At 41.5% G+C, this 19,541-nt stretch overlaps 1 protein-coding gene across 4 annotated transcripts in view; it reads right to left on the reverse strand.

The window, feature by feature from the left end:
• OSBPL6 (oxysterol binding protein like 6) overlaps positions 1 to 19,193 on the reverse strand; it is a 174,281-nt gene extending 155,088 nt beyond the window's left edge. For all 4 annotated transcript variants that reach the window (XM_075069790.1, XM_075069789.1, XM_075069788.1 and 1 more), the window contains exon 1: positions 19,111 to 19,193. The gene's annotated coding sequence lies outside the window, so the exon portion shown is untranslated. The remainder of the gene's footprint in view (positions 1 to 19,110) is intronic.
• Between the last annotated feature and the right edge of the window lie 348 nt (positions 19,194 to 19,541).

Raw genomic sequence — 19,541 nt, forward strand, 5'->3', positions numbered from 1 at the left:
CCTTTAATATGTCCCAGTTCATTACACATTAAGCATCTATCAGCTGACTGTCCGGGGTCGAGGTGGTTACTGGAGACGTGAGGTGGGGATAATAGGTGTCTGGGACTTTCCTTGGGTTGTACGGTGGGATGCTTTGGGATGCCCTCAGTTGTAGGGTTTATTGTCGATATGTGGTGTGCCCCGGGTTTGTTCATTCCCCCTTGACAGTAGCTTTTCTTTTCTGTTATTCCATCCATTGGCTCCAATCTCCCCCGCCTCGATTACCGTTTTGGGTTTCCCATCTAGGATGTACCTCTCTGTTTCCTCAGGAACACCAATCTAAGAACGCCTCCATTTGTATCAGGAGGTTGAGCTCGTCATATTGTTTAACCTTTGTTCTGTATCCAGGGCTTCAAATCACATTCTTTTGCAGTGTGGTAGGCGTGTCCTGGGAATAGCATCTGGTTTCCATTTTAGGTTTACTGAACCCCGATGGGCATGGTTCAGGTGTTATCCGCCCATTCTGTATCTATCTGGCTTGGTTTGAAAAAGTTTTAAATGTTCATGTCTCCTTAGGCAATTTCAGCCGCACCTCTGGCATAGGAGGGGGTCCACTGAGCTGTGCCTCAGTTCTATAGTACTGGTCTTAGAGATGCGTGTAAGCCCAAGGCCAGGCTCTTTCAAAATTCCCTAAGAAGGCCTCAGTGTCACACCTGCCTTGTAGTGGGAAATTTCTTGGGATGTGGAACAATAACTGGAGAAGGGTTGTTAGGGTTGACTGGAGGCATTCTGCCTAGCCTGCGCTAGCCTCCAGTTCATGCTTTCTCGTCTTTTCCCTTTCTATCACTTTGTTTTTGTTGCTTTTCCATCTTTTTGTTGTTTTCCCATTTCTCGTCGTGGGGCTTCTGAATCTTTGCTTCTTGTTCTCTTTTGGTGGCTCCAGTTTGATCCTTTTCTTCTCTTTCTTTTTCACTCCACTTCTTTTTCCTCTTTTTTCCAATTTTGTTGCTTGTGGTCTGGCGTCTTTGAATTTGTTCTCTGCATCCAGTTTGCACCTGGAAGTCATGTTCCGTTTCTTGTATTGGGTGCCTCTGGGTTTATTGCTGAACTGTGCTTCTGTTGCTTCTTGGGGTTTGTTTAGGCAAGTCTTTCTACTTTTTTTCCTAAACTATGCCTTCCCCTAAAACTAGAACAAAAAAAGCCTTCATTTGCATGTGTGTCTGCTGGTGTAGTTGACTCACAGCTGAGTTCTATTGTTAAACAAAGACCCTTGGTTAAAACCTTAAGGCCACTGCCTGAGGCAATCTCTTGCACAACCCAGAAAGGAGCAAGGAAAAAAAAATTTTGAGCTGTAGATTAAAAAAACCCCTCTCTCTGCCTTTACAAGCAGCTACAAGAGAAAAACGAAAAATAATATTCCTACTGCCTTTGGAATTCTTATCACAAACCACTGCCACCAGATGCCTAGTATTTCTTTCCCAACTCTGAACCTTAGATCCAGAAAATGAGATACTCAGCATGAATATCCTCTAAGCTAATTACCAGCTTAGATCTGATACGCTGCAAATCAGCAGCTCTGAGTGTCGATAAACCTGGTCTCCCCAAAACCTTCCCTGGGGACCCCAGACCCGATTCCTTGAGTCTTAAACACAGGGAACAAACCATATCCCTCCCTCCTTTCTCCTCCCGTTTTTCCGCCTGGGTACTTAGGAAGAGAGGACAATCCAAGCTCCGTGAATCTAAACAAAGAGATTCCCCCTCACCCAGAGCAATACAGATAGCCGTGAATCTAGACAAAGGGTTCCCTCCTCATTCCTTCTCTTTCCTCCCACCATTCCCTGGTAAGTACAAGATCATCCCCTGTGCCCACTAGGGAAAAAATCAAACAGGAGTCTTAAAAAGCAAAAACCTTTAATAAAAAGAAAGAAAAGAAAAAGTAAAAGTATCTCTGTAATCTAGATGGTAAATAGACTGGGGTTTTTTAGCTAATAGACAATAACGAAAAGCTTCCTCCAGCAAGAATAAAAAGGAACCATAAACCCCCTACAGGCCAAGGTGGATGCTATCCAAAAGTGGCCTGTCCCAAAGTCAAAGAAACAGGTCCAATCCTTCTTAGGCTTGGCCGGGTATTACAGGCGATTTGTACCACACTACAGCCAAATCACTGACCCACTGACCGACCTGACCAAAAAGACCCAGCCGAATGCAGTTAAGTGGACTGAGGAGTGTCAAAAGGCCTTTACCCAACTTAAAACACAAGTCCCTACTGTAACAACATTCTGAGAAAGAGGAAACCTGAACCTGTTTTACCAGTATAGAAGTTCATCCACACATCCACTAAATTGGGGAGGTCTCAACTGGGGGCTGTGGTTCCCAGCCAATGGGAGCTTAGGGCAGGGACAGCGCATGGACCCTGCCCCTGGCCTTACCTCCGAGTCCACTTAGGTAGGGACCACAGGGACATGCCAGCCACTTCCAGGAGCCACATGGAACTGGATAGGGAGCCTGCCAGCCCCACCAGCCCTCTTCTGCCCCCCAGCAGTAGTGGGGGTCCTCGGTCACACATCACCGCCCCACCTCCCAGCACCTCTGGGCTGCCCCCTGCTCCAGAGTGCCCAAGTTTTAGTCAAGGGTATATAGCACAAGTCATGGACAGGTCACAGGCCATGAATTTTTGTTTACTGCCCATGAGCTGTCCATGACTTTTACTAAAAATACCCATGACTAAAATGTAGCCTTACTGATAGATACTAAGGCCAGAAGGAAGCATTATGATAATCTGTTCTGAATCCCTGATTAATACGGGCTATAGAACGTATCCAAGCAGATCTTTTAGATCTTTTAGATCCAAGCAGATTCCTAAAGCAGATCTTTTAGAAAAACATCCAATTTTGATTTTAAAATTATCAGTGATGGAGACTCCGCCATAACCCCTTGGTAAATTCTTCCAGTGGTTAATTACTTTTACTGTTAAAAATGTATGCCTTATTTCCAGTCTGAATTTGTCTAGCTTCAATTTCCAGCCACTGGATTGTGTTCTGCCTTTCTCTACTAGATTAAGGAACCCGTTATTAAATGTTTATTTCCCATGTAGATACTTACAAACTGTAACAAAATCACCTCTTAATCTTCTCTTTGTTGTGCTAAATAGATTGAGCTTCTTAAATCTAATCACTAATAGGCACACTTTCTAGTCATGTAATCATTCTCATGGATCTTCTCTGAACTCTCCAATTTATCAATATACTTCTTGAATTGTGGACACCAGAACTAGACACACATATCTCTGCAGCAGTCACAGACCAGTGCTGGGGGGCAGGGATAGCTCAGTGATTTAAGCATTGGCCTGCTAAACCCAGGGTTGTGAATTCAGCCCTTGAGGGGGCCACTTAGGGGTCTGGTGAAAAATCAGTACTTGGTCCTGCTAGTGAAGGCAGGGGGTGGACTCAAGGACCTTTCAAGGTCCCTTCCAGTTCTAGGAGACAGGATATCTCCACTAATTTAATTTAACCTCTCTACTCCAGTCAAGATTTCCCTGTTTATGCATCCAAGGACGGAGTTAGCCTTTTTTGCCACCGCATCACATTGGGAATTCATGTTCAACTGACTAGCCGCCATAACCCCCAAATCTTTTTAAGAATCATTGCTTCTCAGAATAGTCTCTCCTATCCTGGAAATGTGGCCTACATTTTTGTTCCTACCTGTATACATTTACATTTAGCTGTATTAAAACATATATGTTTGCTGGAGCTCAGTTTACCAAGCAATCCAGACTGCTTTGAATCAGTGACCTCTCCTCTCCATTATTTATCACTCCCCCACTTTTTGTCTCATCTGCAAACTTTATGAGTGATGATTTTGTGTTTCCTTCCTGGTTATTGATAAAACATTAAATAGTGTTAGAGTAGGGCCAAGAATCAATCCCGATGACAATTTGCCATTTACAGTTACATTGAGACCTATCAGCCAACCAGTTTTTAATGCATGTAATGTGTGCCATGTTAATTTTATATCATTCTAGCTTTTTAAATCAAAATGTCCTGTGGTACAAGTCAAATGCTTTACAAAAGTTTAAGTATATTACATCAAAACTATTATCTTTATCTTGTAATCTTATCAGAAAAGATATCAAGTTAGTTTGACAAGATCTATTTTCCATAAACCTATGTTGATTTGCATTAATTACATTATCCTCCTTTAATTCTTTATTAATCAAGTTCCATATCAGCCACTCCATTATTTTGCCCAGGATCAATGTCAAGCTGATAAGCCGATGATTCCCCAGGTCATCCCATTCTCTCATTTTATAAACTGGCATAACATTAGCTTCCTTCCGGTCTTCTGGAACTTCCCCAGTACTCCAAGCCTTGTGAAAAATCAACATTAATGGTCCAACACATTCCTCAGCCAGCTCTTTTAAAACTCTTGGATACAAGTTATCTAGACCTGCTGATTTTAAAATGTCTAACTTTAGCTTCTGTTTAACATTGTCCAGAGATACTAGAACAAGAGTGCTATCATTACCATATGATGAAAATATATCTGTTTTTTCCCTAAATACAGAATAGAAATATTTATTGAATATTTCTGCCTTTTTTCCACAATTATTGATAATTCTGCCATTTCCATCTAGTAATGGACCAACAACACTATCAGGATTCTTTTTGTTCCTAATATATTTTAAAACCTCCTTCTCTGTTTTCCATAACTTTGCTAGCCATATATTTCTCCTTGTGTCCCTTTGCTTCCCTTATTTTTTTACTATTTCTAACTTTTGATTTATATTCATTAATATCATTACTATCAAATTCCACTTTCTTCCATTTGTTATGTATTTTTATTTTCAGTTTTTACAGCTGCCTTCAATTTCCCTCTAACCAAGGTCTTTTTTATTATTATTATTTTTTATTTTAAATAGACCAGCATACCTTTCTTCTTTGATTGTGACTTTTTGGGTAAGGTGTTCTTAAATGATTCTCAATTATCATTCACATGCTTCTGATTCAGTTCTTCCTCCTAGTTTATTTGGCTCAGAATTGTTTTCAGCTTTATGAAATTGTGTGAATTACAGTACCAAGTATATTTACTGGCCTGGACTTCATTCTCCTTGCATATTATCAATATGATCAACTCATGATCACTTGTACCTAAACTACCATTAATTTTCAGTTCTGTAATCAATTCCTCTTCATCTGCAAGGACACGGTCTAACACAGAAATTCCCTGTGTTGTCTGTAACACTTTTTGAGTTAGGAAATTGTCACCTATTATGTTTAGAAATGCCAATTCCAATATGAATGTTACTTTGCCTTTTTACTATGAAGAAGTTTTTAGAATTGTTTACCTTTGTAAACAGTTTTTAATTATATTCCTTTATCTACTACCACTAGAAAAGGGCCCCTGATTTCTAGCTTTCTTTCAGCCTCTTCTTCTCCATGGAAAGTTGTGGTTTTTCTTTAACATCTTCTTAGCTCTTTTACTATTATGACCATTTTAATTAGCTGCTTAACAATAAAAAGGTAATACGATTTGCTTTGTGGATGGAACTGCAGCATGAGGCTAAACACGTGAAATGGGTGAAAAGAAAATAGTTACTATGAAAAATACTGTAATAAGTTGCACATCTAAATAAGTTATCCTCAGGTCCTCAGTCAAACCATTTTGTAAAAAATTACAATGGCAATGGCTATCAAATCCCATTCTGTTTCAGACGCTGCACAGCTCTCTGCTCTAGCATGCATGTATGCTGCAGCTTAAAATACTAAGAATCAGAGGGGTAGCCGTGTTAGTCTGGATCTGTAAAAGCAGCAAAGAGTCCTGTGGCACCTTATAGACTAACAGATGTTTTGGAGCATGAGCTTTCATGGGTGAATACCCACTTCGTCAGATGATTCGGCGAGTCCCAAAGCAGGCTGCCTGCCTGTCCGGGCACCATGCTGTGTGCGCCCCGGAAGCAGCCAGCAGGTCCGGGTCCTAGGCAGGAGGGCCAGGAGGCTCCACACACTGCTCTCACCTGCAGGCACTGCCCCCTCCCCACCGCTGCTCTCATTGGCCAGTTCCAGGCCAATAGGAGTTCGGAGCTGGTGTTCGGGATGAGGGTAGCATGCGAAGCCCCGTGGCCCTCCCACCTAGGAGCCAACCTGCTGGGTGCTACCGTAGTGCAGTGGGGTGCCAGCCAGGACAGGTAGGGACTAGCCTGCCTGAGCGCTGCAGCACTGCCCACTGGACTTTTAATGGCCCGGTTGGTGGTGCTGACAGGAACCACCAGGGTCCCTTTTCGACTGGGCAGTCTGGTCAAAAAACGGACACCTGGTCTCCCTATCCTCAGTTGAGGTTACTCTCGGATGCTTCGAAGAAAGGAAGAAGAAAAAAATAAAAACTACAGTGAACTACAAAAAAATATACCTTTAGCCAATAAATTGTGCATCAGGGAGAAAAATCCCTTCCTGACTCCTGCAGGCAACCAGCTGAAGCTCTGAAGCATGAGATTTTATAATACAGTAACTCCTCACTTAAAGTCGTCCCAGTTAACACTGTTTCATTGTCATGTTGCTAATCAATTAGGGAACATGCTCGTTGAAGTTGTGCAATGCTCCCTTCTAACGTCGTTTGGCAGCTGCCTGCTTTGTCCATTGCTTTCAGGAAGAGCACCCTGTTGCAGCTAGCTGGTGGAGGCTTATAACCAGGGTGGACCGGCAGCCCCCCATCAGCTCCCCGCTCCCCAGCAGGCTATCAATTGCCAGGTAGGTCAGCTGTCTCTCCCCCTACTGCCATGTGCTGCTCGTGCCCTCTGCCTTGGAGCTGCTCCCAGAGACTCCTGCTTACTGTGCAGAAGAGGAAGGGAGGGGCTAATGTCAAGGTATCTCTCTTCCCCCTGCACCATGCTTACCCTTCTCCATATAGAGCAGGGAGAGGACACGGACAGAGAGAGACAGAGAGCACCTGGGGCAGCAGCAGCTGTCTCAACTTCCTGATCCACTTAAAAAGACAATGCACTTAAAAGTGGGTCAGCTTACTTAAAGGGGCAGTGTGCATCTCTCTCTCCCACACACAAGGTGTGTGTCTGTCTCTGTCTACTATGCTGTCTTCCCTCCCTCGTGTTCGTGCTGCCTTGTGTGAGAGGCTACATTAACAACGTGTTAACCCTTGAGGGCGCAGCCAAGTGCTAGTTCATCATTTAGCAGCAAGGCATTCCCTGGGAAATATCCCTCCCTCTTTCCACCCTCTACTTCACCACTTCAATCAAGCTTCACAATCATCATAGCTGTGAACAGTATTAAATTGTTTGTTTAAAACATATACTGAGTGTATATCTATATAATATATAGTTTTTTGCCTGGTGAAAAATTTTTCCCTGGAACCTAACACCCCGCTCGCCCCGTTTACGTTAATTCTTATGGGGAAACTGGATTCTCTTAACATTGTTTCACTTAAAGTTGCATTTTTCAGGAACATAACTACAACGTTAAGCGAGGAGTTACTGTAGTCATTATCTTAATGCAGAGCTGCAAGTCATAAAAACGTGATACAGCCACATACCATAGGTCCCCCTTTTCCTCCAGTATTTAAGCTTTTCAGGTACTTTTTGCAATAATGTGCGAATATGAACATACTGTGCTATCTGCTAAAGCTTATCCCAATTTAAACACCACTGTTTGCAAGATTTACCGCTTCATAGGATAAAATAACTTTGCCCGAAGATGCTATATCTCTTTAATTTTCATCTGGTGAAGCAAATGCTATTGCTTTCTGCATTCTGCTCAGATGTCTGCAATCCCCCTGCTAGCACAAACAAAATTAATAAGAGAGAAAAGCCACTTGACTTTTGCTGTATGTCTGACATTTGAATCTGCATTTTACCAACTGATTATTTGGTCCTCTGTCACTTTTGTTAAGTATGTGAAATGGGAATCTAAAGTGTACAGTGCTTAAAAGACTACAGAAAAATTAGAAGTCAGTCCTAATATCGAACTTACTCAGAGGCTATTTCAGAAGGAAGTGTGTGGGAAATTTGGAAAATGATTTAAACAGCACTGAACAAAAAATGAAAATGCATTTGGTTTGCTGTCAACGTATTAAGAAGGAAACCTCCTTGTTGGCAATAAATAAATAGTAATATTTTAATCTGAAAAAAATAAATTGAAGAACTATGCCACAGTAGAACTGCTATTTATTGAGAGCACACACAGACTATACTACCAAGACTATAAACATAGCACCAGACACTGCATTACAGAATCACTGCATTAGAAAAACTAGCACATGTTAAGATAATCATTTTCAGGTGTCATATTTTCCTCAAATAAAATACTTCCCCCCTCCAAACATAAACATGCAAGAGAAGATTTGCAGGATCCATCTCAATTCTATCATCCTTTTAGGGTTCATCTTTTAAATCCAAAAAAAGATTTGCAAACAGAACAAGTTGATAAATATCCAAGCACAGAGTCTGTAAAATGCAAAGACAAAATGCAGACTGGCTACACTCAGAATGGCTATTTCTAGCTGGTAAATATAGAGACCACTCACATCTCCATGTTCTTTTTTTATTTTGTTTCTAATGAAAATATACAGCTGAACAAGAATTGACTTTCTATGTTGCAATTTGTGGGAACCTGACATGATGCATGTAATTTTCTGAAGAATTTTTTAAAATAGAAATACATCATAGCTGTTAGCCTGAACACTTTTCAGAACTTATAATATGATCACCACATTTTTAGGTAATAGGGAAATGTGCTTCAAATTTCAATTACCTCTAACAGAGAGTACTGGCCCTTTAAAACTAGCACAGAAGGCCACCGGGGCCAGCACTACCCTGTTCAAGGATTTTCTGTAAGGAACATACCTGTGGGACAGTGAATATGGCTGATCAGTGTGAAGAAGTGGCCTCTGAAAGGCTAGGAAGAAACCCTGTTGCTGTTCTGGGCTCAAGGACACAACCCCAAACACCTCTCTGCCTGAGCAAACAGCTGAGAACTGTTGCTCAGCACCTGACAAGGCATCCCAACAGGGGGAGAAGTATTTAAGGATTTTCCATTACTCAGAGTCATGTGAATAAGTGAGAATCTCAGCTTTCTTTAAAAAAAAGTTCTCGCCCTCATGGGTTGCACAGAAAGGCCTGAAAACATGGCCTGAAGTATATTTCAAAGGTTTAAAATCAAGAAGGCAAATAAAAAGAACCCCAATTTTATTGTTTTTATAAAATTTCATTATTTTTAAGCCAATCTCATAATTTATTGAGGACTGAGTCATGGATTTTGAACACTTGGGATTGACAATACTGAGCAGGCCCTTCTGTGCTGTCAGCTGAAGAACTTGGGCAAAGAAGAGCCCATATAGGAGAGTTTTGCTTTCTTGTGTTGAAAAAATTCCCCCCTTGTGTATGTGGCCTGCCAAGCTGACCACAACAGGAATAACTATCTGTTGGTTTTGAATAAACTCCAAAGTCATGGCTATTTTTATTCTTTTGCCTGTTACATCATCCATCTCAGATTTTATACTGTGCCCAACTTGTGTCAGGCCCAGATCCACAAAGATACTTAGGTGCCTAAATCCCAGTTGTAGGTTCCACTGCAACCCACAAAACTTCCGCTTGGCTGCTGCCTAACCCTGTAGCCACTTTATTTTACTTGATGCCCACGTTTTTTCAATAAAGGTTTCTAGTTTCTTGTGTTTTTACCTTCAAGCATACACACTGCTGCCACACTCTAGGTACTCAAATACCTAAGTCCCAGAGCAACCCCGGAAGTGTGGGACATTATGTGTTTGTCTGCCTATCTTGCCTACTGGGCCTGATCCTGTACGTGTGCTCAAGAGGTTGCCTACCAGATTGGGCCCCATTCAAAATCTGGCCAGAGGAGGAAGTGGCGGAAGAAGAGGTGGTGTTGGTGCCCACCTTCTAACTTTTGTCCCAGTAGAGCACTCACCTGGGATATGGGAGAACCGTGTTCAATTCCCATCTCTACCTAAAGAGGAGAAATGATTTGAACAGGGCTCTCTCACCTCTCAAGAGAGTGCACTAATCACTGAGCTTTGGATACTCTGATGTGTGGCTCGTTCAGTCTCACCTGTTGAAGCCATTCCACTGTGTATAACTACTGAAAGAGTCATTGGGTCAGAGGGAGAATAAGAGTGACAATAACCCTGTAGTCTTGCAGGTAGGGCATTCTGGGAGGCAGAAGACCTGGGCTCCATTCCACCTGTTCTGATGACTCTTTTATTATTTAGCCAAAGTGGAACAGCTTCAACAGGAGAGATTGAAGGAGATGCACACCAGAATATCCCATAACTTAGTAGTTAATGCACTCTCCCGAGAAGTATGAGAAACCCCATTCAAATCCTTTCTTCTCACCAGGCAATGGGAGGCATTGAACCGGGTCTCCCACATCCCAGGTGAATGCACTAACCGCTGAGCTAAAAATTATGAATTGGGCACCACCTAATCCTCCAGCCATTTTGTGTGAATTGAAGCAGACTCCTAACAAGACATCTTTCAGGCCCCTACACCATCTGACTCCAGGAGAGGGATTCCTAGTTGTGGATCACTAGTAGCAATAGATGCCTCCCTGCAGCCAAGTCACGGCTAACTCCATGAGAGGAGTGGGGGTTAGCACACACCACTCTTTTTGGCGTCTCTATTGGCGGGCTTAGGCAGCTCACCGCCAAGCTGCCAGCTTTGTGGATCACAGTCTAAGACAACTATCTCAGGCTTTCTGGATTACAGTGTTGTTCCTGCGATTTACTAAACATTTAGAAGTTAAACATCGCAACACTCAGGATTGCAACACCTAAGTCCCTTTGTGGATAGGGGCCTGACAGCCTAAATAATTAAGCATCAACATAATTTACAAGCAAGGTATTTTAAAGGTCAAATGACATGAGTGGTAATTATGAACTTCAATATGCCTAATGTGAAGATATAAACAACACAAAGAGAAACAGTTATAACAATTAATCTTACAGTTCGGATGCAGGATGGCTGGATAATTTGTAACAAATAATTTAATCACTGAGTTCTCTACAAAGACCAAGATTTTCTTGAATTTGTCATTCAAATCCCTTCTCAGGACTCACTTTTTCCAGGAGGCCCATAAAACGCTCACCTAGGGAAGTAAAACTGCGAACACTCCATTTCATTTTTTCTTAAATTCTGAGCTTGCACCATCTTCTGCATCTCCGACTGCATTTTTGTGTTGCTGGTTTATTAGGCCCTAATCCAGGCACGTGACTGTGCACAGCCGCATTCCTATGCAGAGCCCCCCCCCCCCCCCCAAAAATCAATGGTTCCTTGCTAAGGGGTGCAAGAGTTCTCCCACATAAAGACAATTGCAAGAGTGGGGCCTTAAACTGTAAACTCTCATTCTTTATGTTTTTACAACATCAAACTCAGTGTTGGTGTTTGATAAAATAATAACAACTACCTGACCAGGTTTGTCCTTAGTTTCTTCACAAACTGTTAGGTCCTGGATTCACTAGCACAGACCCCCAACACTTGGGTATAGGATCAAGGCCTAAATCTAGTACACCTAGCATAAGATAGCACACAGAGTAGAAGGAAGCTGGTACTTTTGAAAATCCGACCCTAAGTTACCTAAGTTATTTAGAAGCACAAGTCCCATTTATCTTCCATAGGACTTGTGCTTCTAAGAGACTGGCATTTCTGAAAGTCCAGTCCATAATTAGCAGAAAACTGGTCATGATATAAATAAAATTTGATAGCAGCATAAAAAAATAAACTTAACAGAACTTTAAACCGTATAACCCATCTTAAAAGAACTCCATCCATCCAAAAAAAACGGTTGGAAAATTTTTCCACCTATTGTCATTATAAACAGCGTGTAACATTACTGTTAGGTGCAATGAGAATTAGCAAATTAATTATTTTTCCCCATGTGTTTACTTTTTACTAATTTCACAGCACTTTATTTAGACACTTGTACTGTTTTCCCTGTATAGTCAGCCAGCTTCCCCAGTTGTCTGTTACAACGCAACCGGGAAGACAAAAAAAATTATTAAATGGACAATATGATGGTAAAGTCCCCAAAATTGGTAGATCTAGTACATTTTAACTCAATTTTAAATTTGAGGATTTCAAGGTTGACAGTGTCACTTTAAACAATTTTGCATCTCTCTCTTTTCTGCAGTTCTCAAGACAATGTTCAATATCACTAGTGGAAACAGCAGCAATTTCTTATGTTGCATCTATCTGACATTACTGTGACAGGTTGGGCCCCTCTTCTGGGACACTACCTGATGTACTGGGATTTCACTGAGCCTCTCTCAATCCACCACCCTGGGTTCCCACTCCCTGATTTGCTGAATGAGGCTCTCGGAGCACACACACACAGGGAGGGCCACACCCAGCTGCAGCCAAAGAATGACATCACTTCTGTGTGAGAGGACACCCCCAGCACTCACGTGCACACCCCTTTTGGGAGATAAACCCAAAATAATACTGTCTTGCACTGTATAGAAAAATCTGCACAGCACAAGCTCATAAAAATCCGCCCTCTTCCTCAATGTGAAGAGAGATGTGCACGACTTCTTCCTCCACCCCCAGTTAGATATTACATAACCTGTGTTTAATAATAAACAAAATATGTTTATTAACTACAAAAGATAGATTTTAGATGGTTAAAGGGATAGCAAACAGAACAACGCAGATTACATTAGGGTAAATAAAGAAAAGATGCAAACTGAGCTTACCACACTAGATAGACGGGATGCAAATTAGCAAATTCTCACCCTGAGAGATAAACAGGCTGGCAGATTCTTAAGGCACAAGAATCTGCCTTGGTTTTCCCAGATTTACTTACACAGGCTAAAAATCTTAGCCTGGTACCATCACTTCTCACAGTTCAGTCTTTGTTCCTCAGGTGTTTTCAGGTGCGTTGTTGTAGGGAGAGTGAGGTTACATCATGTTGTCATTGTGCCTCTTTTATATATCCCCACACACACACTTGCTGGAAACCGTTTTTGCTGTCACCTGGGTCAAACAGTTCCCATTGTGTAGAGCTATCTCAGAGGTTTCTATTGCACACAATTCCTGGGGTAATCTTTATGCTTGTGTGTGTTTCTTCAATAATCCACTAACATTGTCTGGCTGTGTAGTGGCAACCTTGACAAATCCTATGTGATAAGTGGCAACTGCCTGAGGTGTCTCTGTGTTCTGGGTAGCAGCATTTCCATGAGTTGCCTGCTGCCTGTTCCCACTCACGCAGGGCATTTATTCCTCAGGTGCTCAGTGGAATTACAATGATAGCACCTTCTGGGCTCTTCTGCTTTTACAGGAGATTTGGGACGAAGATTGGAGGAATGAACTTGGGGAGGTGAGCGTCCAGCTTCCCGTCCACTCTCTTTCATCCCAGGGGTAAAATGGGAACCTTGCTTCCCATCAAACTTTAACCCCTCTGCCTGTGATTTATTCCTACTAGGTGCTTGGAATTGCTCATATTTATCAGCTGTCATAAACAGATAAGAAAAGTTAATAGCACAGAGGTACTTTATATCTCTTTGACTGTAAAGGGTTAACATGTTCGGTAAGCCTGGCTGTCACCTGACCAGAGGACCAATCTGGAGACAGGATACTTTCAAATCTTGAGGGAGGGAAGTTTCTGTGTGTGCTGTTAGTTTTTGGTTGTTGTTCACTCTGGGGGCTCAGAGGGACCAGACGTGCAACCAGGTTTCTCTCCAATCTCCCTGATACAGGCTCTTATAAGTTCAAAATAGTGAGTACTAGATAGATAAAGCGAGTTAGGCTTATGTTTGTTTTCTTTATTTGCAAATGTGCATTTGGCTGGAAGGACAGGAGTTTAATTGTGTATTTGGCTGAAAGGATTTAATTTGTACTTGAATACTTAGCTGGAGAGTATCCAGTGCCTATAGCTAAAAACCCTGTACCTAATCCACCTTAAATTACAAGATAATTTTTACTGTTTTTCTCTTCTTTAAATTAAGTTTCTTGTTTAAGAACCTGATTGTTATTTAGTGTGAGACCCCAGGGGACTGGGTCTGGATTCACCAGGGAATTGGTGGGGAGAAAGGAGGGAAGGGGGAGAGAAAGGCTAATTTCTCTCCGTGTCAGGATTACTGTCTCTCTCAGGGAGAGTCTGAGAGGGGGAGAGAGAAGGAGGGGGGAAGGTGCATTTTCCTCTCTGTTTAAGATTCAAGGAATTTGAATCACAGTAATCTTCCAGGGTAACCCAGGGAGGGGAAGCCTAGGAGAGGCAACAGTTGGGGAAAGAGTTTTCTTTCCTTGTGTTGAGATACAGAGGGTCTGGGTCTTGGGGGTCCCCAGGCAAGGTTTTGGGGGGACCAGAATGTACCAGGCACTGGAATTCCTGGTTGGTGGCAGCACTACAGGTTCTAGGCTGGTAATTACCTTAGAGGAATTCATGCTGGTACCCCATCTTTTGGACGCTAAGGTTCAGAGTGTGGAATTGTACCATGACATCAGCATAAGCTGCAAATTCATTGTCTATTTCTACCTTTTTATACCATAAACACTGCTTTACAGCATCACTAGACATATTCAGGAACTGTTCCTGAGCAACCAAATCACACATTCCTTCAAAGCTTGTAATAATTTTTTCCCTCACCCACTTATCCAGTAGACGTCTAATTTGGTTCACACACACCACATTATTTAATCCAGACCCTCTCTTACTTCTAAACTTTACTCTATAAATGTCAGGTGTAATCTGAAACAGTTTAAAAACCAATTCCTTAAATTTACCATTATTGGAAGCATCATCCTTTGGCATCTTATTGAATATGTCCAAAGCGCTCTCAGTTAATTTTGCACCCAAAGTGGTCATCTTTTGATTGTCAGGAATTCCATGGAGCATACACAGCCTCTCAAAAGTGATGAAGGATTCAGCAATATCACCAGATTCACTATATAGTGGACACAACAGCTCCCACATGTGGACATTTATTTCTAAAGTGTCAGAGAGTATATTTATAACCACTGTGCCAAGTCTCCACAAGACAAGGGCCATGCTATACTTTAACACCAACGCTGGGCCACAAGTTATGGCAAACATCCAACAGGACCACTCTTTGTTGCTGGATCTACCAGAAAGCTTGTAGTTGTTTAAAATTAGTTAACTATATAAAAAACAGTGATTTTCTAAATGCATCTTCCCAACAATCTAACACAAAATAAGGTGCCTTGCTTCCTGGTTTGCCAGTGGCTAGAAAAGCCACACCACACTACCCATTCACCATTGGTCACGCCAAGGAGTAATGGTGAACAGGTTGAGAATACAGGAGCATCCAGACCTTCACAAACTGGGAGAGGATCAGTGTAACTCTGGGAATTGGGACTGTGATGGATCTTGACGAGACTCCAGCCTCCAGACCATTAAAAATTATCCCTTTAACACAGCTAAGTTAAATGCTAAATGTGCATTTCAGCACTGAATTTAGGGCCAAATGTCTGTACAAATACTTTTTTTTAATACAGGAGGTACATTTAACAGCTGACAGATTACCGAAATGTACAGGATAACAAAAAAGACAATCATCTTTAAACAAAGGCTGCTTTGTCAGAGACAGATGTTAAATGGAAGGAAATCAGAAATGAAAGGAATTGTATGTGACAGTGATAGAACTAAAGTAAAAAGGTACGTGCTGATAATTTTAGAATATATAATATATATACATACACATACACACACACCTTTATACAGGTCATCTAGATTTACAAATCAGTGCACTGCACCAGGAGATGTAGAACTGCCACAATTTTCTGTGAACATGTAACCTACATAATCTGTTAACATCCAAGCTGCTTCTGCTCTAAGGCTATATGAATTGTTTCATAATTATATAATTGTTTCAACATCAATGTACTTATACACTGAACAGTCAGGGTCATGAGCTGCACATTACTCCAGGGTGCCAATAAAACTTTTGCTGTATAACAAAGCTAAACAGATTTCAAGCTGTACTTTAAAGAAATACATTCTTCAGTTCATTTCACATTAAGAAACTAACATTCTTTTGAAGTAGCCCAAAGTAATGTTACAAACATGTGCATTCACATAAAAGAAACTCTGTAAAACTCCAGTTATTTTTACACTGCATCTATTTCTCAAAAATAGAAAATTTATTTTCTTGTGTGAAAAAATTCTTTTGTGGAATTATATCATAGTCCATAACTATGCCCAATCTCTTTAAAGTCAAACTGTAATGTTTAGGTACTAATGATCTAAAATGTATGAATATACTAGCTAAAAGAAAGCAAAGTGACAACTACATTTATCAGGGCTCCTCCTAGAAAGTTTGATTTTTTACAATAAAACCATTAAGATACAGTTATGCATCATTTATAAAGCAATGAAAGCTAAATTTAACATCATTTTAAAACTATCCTATAAATCAGCGGTTCTCAAATTGTGGGTCAGGACCCCAAATTGAGTAGCAACCCCATTTTAATGGGGTTGCCAATGCTGGCTTAGACTTCCTGGGGCTCTGGGCTGAGGCCTAAGCACCGGGGCCCAAGCCCCGTGGCCGGGGCCAAAGCCAAGGGATTCATCCCTTGGCAGCGGTGTTGAGGTTACAGACTCCCTGGCTGGGGTTGAAGCCCTGGGGCTTCAGCTTTGACCCCTTCCCTGCCCAAGGCAATGAGGCTTGGGCTCTGGCTCTCCCACCCAGGACAGTGGGAATCAGGCTGACTCAGGCTTTGGTGTCCCCTGCTGGAGTCGTTTAGTAATTTTTGTTGTCAGAAGAGGGTCATAGTGAAATGAAGTTTGAGATCCCCTGCTATAAATAAATACACTTATCTGTGTAACATACAATGAGAGTTTATTTTCACTATGCATGGCAAATGGGAATTCACTCTTGTAAGTTTTAGGATAATATTATGTGAGACAGGCCCTGCTCTCCCTTGTTTAATCAAAGATTTACCTGTGTAATTCCCATTACTATTAATACAAATTACATGTAAAAACCCCAATACAATTACTGCATAAAGCAATTATTTTGGAAGAGAATACTGGAAATATTCTCTCCAAATTTTATAAAAGACTGAAAAATGTTCAGGATCATTATTAAAAATGCATTCCATACCATACCACGCAGCGTTGCTGTATGAATAAGTAGCAATTGGTTTTAATTTTTCGCTCTAAAATTATCAAACTTTAAAATGTTTAGTAAAACTATGTGAATGAAATTTTTCACCATTATTCTACCAGCTCCAATTTTATGCTACTGGTTCAGTTTTATGCTACTGGTGAGCTGAAGACTTTTCTCTCCCGATCTGTTAGCATTACATATGTAGAGCCTTGCAAATCCCAGATATCCGCTTCACATCCACAGATGCAGATATCCACGAACCATTTTTGCAGACAGTGGATCAGATACAGATACAACCTTGCAGGGCTCTACTCACTGGCAGTGCCTGGCCCGCAGTGTCCAATTTGGGGAGCCCTAGGGGTGCAGCATGCTTGGGGCTGGCAGCCAGTGGCTGCGGCTAGGCAGCAGGCCTGAGTCAGGACTGTCCAGCACCCCTTCATTGTGCCACTTCCTGTCCAACAGCTTGGCCCCTCAGGCAGCGCCAGTATCCCCACCATGGCCTCACCAGACAGCACTGGCCATGCTCCCAGCCCTGAGCTTGCCAGTTCCTGGGCAGCAGGGCCCACCCCCAGCCACGGGGATTGGAGTGGATGGAACACCGGCACCCCGTCCTACCCTCTGCCTGACTGATGTAAAATGCACTGCTGCTGCTGCATCGCTCGCGAGCAGCCCACAATGCGATGCCCCTTCCCCTGACACTACCCCTTCCCCTTGAGACCCCACCCTCACACTGCCTCTTCCCTGCAAGACCCCACCTCCCCACTCACTCCCTTCTCCTCCACCCCCCTGCTAGCCCTTTTGAGATGACTTGCTGTGGGGAGTGCAGATGCGGATACCAGTAAAACATGACTAGCGGATCGCAAGATGATCCTGGTGGATGTGGATCAGATGCAGGTCCACATTTTTGTATCCGTGCAGGGCTCAATACATATGGGAATCACCAGTGTTCTTTTGGGATCTATAAGTCCTGCCCAAGAGGAGGAATGTAAGATGAGTTCAGCACATTACATAGGTGCTGAAGATGGTCAGAGAGAGAACCTGAGAAACACACACCTCGTGTGTGTAATCATGTTTTATTGTACAGAACTCAGTAACAAACAGGATCTGAAAGCCAAGACTGTAACTATGTGTGTAGAAGAACTGCTACCGCAGCATGTGAAAAACAAAATTATGCAAAAACAAAAAGAAATTGAGACCTCTCTCCTCTGTGGAACTGACACATTTATTGACATTGGATGATGAGATCACCTAAAGATCTGTACGTGATACTAATGGTAAACGCTTCTGAAGGCTTTCACAACAATTTTTGAAGATGGGTGCCTCATCAGCATGTACGCAAGAGAAGAGAGAGAAGTGCAATGTACTTTTATAGCCCAGACACAAAGGTGCCTTAAATAGTAAATGATCACTTTAATTTAAACTGATCAAATACTTAATTCTGCTGTTTGGTAGGGAGATATACTTATGAGGATTAAGTGAATAATTTTGGAAACATGCAATATAACCTTCTTTCCTAATGAACTTTTGATATGCCAGGATGCAACTTTTGAATGTTTCAGTGGGTCAATAAATTACCAAATGGATTTTCTAATTGATTCAAATAATTGATTCATTTATCAATCACCTTATAATCTATAAAATGTAAAGAAATTCTTTATATTACTATCTAAACAATCCCACTCAGTGAGAAACTGAGTACAAAAGTACCTCTGAAGTGGTAAGTATTATTATATAGCTTAGTCAGCTCTAGTACTGAATTTGTGGTTGCTTGGAGAGGGCTGTTTTAATCATTTTCCCTTTAGTCAATTTACAAAAACATAAGGAATATGTGACCAATTCTTCAAAACTGCCATTAAAATCAAAGGATGTTTTGCTTAAGCAAGGACTGCAGAACTGACCCCAATGCTTCATCCAGTTTGTGATTATTTTTGTACACAACACCAAAAGCTTACTACCCAACAAGTAAAAGACCCTGTCCTTGCCTCAATGACTTCATAATCTCAGGCCCCAGTCCTGCAAACATTTACATATTTCCTTAACTTTACTCACATGAGTAGTTCAACTGAAGTGTCTGCGGGATCAGATCCTAAGGTCCCTCCTACCATGTACTTGATCCATCAGTGTACTGCAAGATCTGGGCCTAAACTTAAAGAAGACAGTAGGAATGAGCATAAGAAAGAGGACAAGGAAAACCATAACAAAGATAAACACACAGTTACTCATATTGGTTGTGTATATATCTCAGTGGTTCTATTAAAGTTTTGTTTATAATAGATTTTTATATAATGAAATATCTTTCAGAGAACGCATATATTTCAAGCTGAATTTTATCAATTGTTTTGAATACTAGCCATTATTTCTTATCTAATTTGTCAAAAAGTGCAAGTAGTTGGGTATTTCTCATGCAAATGAGAATTAAGATTATCTGAATGACTTTCTTCAGTATAAACAGCTAAAAGATCTTTTTTACAGATAGCAAG

The sequence above is a fragment of the Chelonoidis abingdonii genome, chromosome 10 (genome assembly GCF_003597395.2).
Source record: "Chelonoidis abingdonii isolate Lonesome George chromosome 10, CheloAbing_2.0, whole genome shotgun sequence".
NCBI classification, from domain to species: Eukaryota; Metazoa; Chordata; order Testudines; family Testudinidae; genus Chelonoidis; species Chelonoidis abingdonii.